This window comes from Octopus bimaculoides, chromosome 5, assembly GCF_001194135.2.
Source record: "Octopus bimaculoides isolate UCB-OBI-ISO-001 chromosome 5, ASM119413v2, whole genome shotgun sequence".
NCBI lineage: Eukaryota > Metazoa > Mollusca > Cephalopoda > Octopoda > Octopodidae > Octopus > Octopus bimaculoides.
Window position 1 is genome coordinate 34,552,051 of NC_068985.1, and position 884 is coordinate 34,552,934.

Genomic DNA, 884 nt, shown 5'->3' on the forward strand with positions numbered 1-884 from the left:
TTTTGCATGATCTTAGAAATTATCTTTGTCAAAATAGAAAGCAAACAACCATGAAGTGTATCACTCTCTAACTTTGATCTATTAATGTGTGTACATGTATGTATGTGTGTGTGAGATTATTTGAGTGTACCTCATTAGTGTTTATTATGCTAGTATCAGCACAATACTAATACAATTTAAATGTCATTCATTGCCTTGTTTTTAATTCTATTTTTTGATTTCTTGAAGACATGGATGGTACTTATGCCAATGTTTCACAGAAACCCAATGGTAAGCAATCCATTAATAAAATTACATTCATTAGAGCAAGAGATAGCAAAATCTTGGTTCATTCTTTCTTTGGGTAGTACAGGCAGTGTAAAATATGTCTTTTATTTTTGTACTTGTTTCAGTGATTGGATTGCAGACGTGCTAAGGCACCACCTTGATGGGTTTAGTCCAACCAGTCCACCAAAGTATTTATTATTTTTAAGCTTTATACTCGTTTTGTTGTTGTGTTTTGTCAAACTATTAAGTTCTGTGGACGTAAACAAACCAACATTGACTGTCATGTAGTGGTGGCTGAGTACAAAGACACACGCATACACACACACACACACTCATATATATATATATATATATATATATATATATATATAATCAAAAAATAAGCAACACTGATTTCAAAGGTGATTGCAGTACCCACGTTTCATGCTACTCCAATTTATTTAAGTAATGCGAGCATTACATTAAATGCAATATGAAGAGCAATCTTCAGCTGCAAGAAAATCTATTTTTATGTATTCTCTCTCCCACTTGGATTTGAAGTGTTGCCACATTTATAATATGTCTTTTCTACAGTAATTTTCTGCATTTTCGTACAGCTGAAGATTGCTCTTCATATT

The 884-nt window shown here is 32.1% G+C and overlaps 1 long non-coding RNA gene across 1 annotated transcript in view; it reads left to right on the forward strand.

Moving 5' to 3' along the window:
* Positions 1-88: 88 nt before the first annotated feature.
* The window catches only part of LOC128247906 (uncharacterized), a 9,935-nt gene continuing 9,139 nt past the window's right edge, over positions 89-884 (forward strand). The window contains exon 1 of the long non-coding RNA XR_008264229.1: positions 89-270. This is a non-coding gene — a long non-coding RNA (uncharacterized LOC128247906). The remainder of the gene's footprint in view (positions 271-884) is intronic.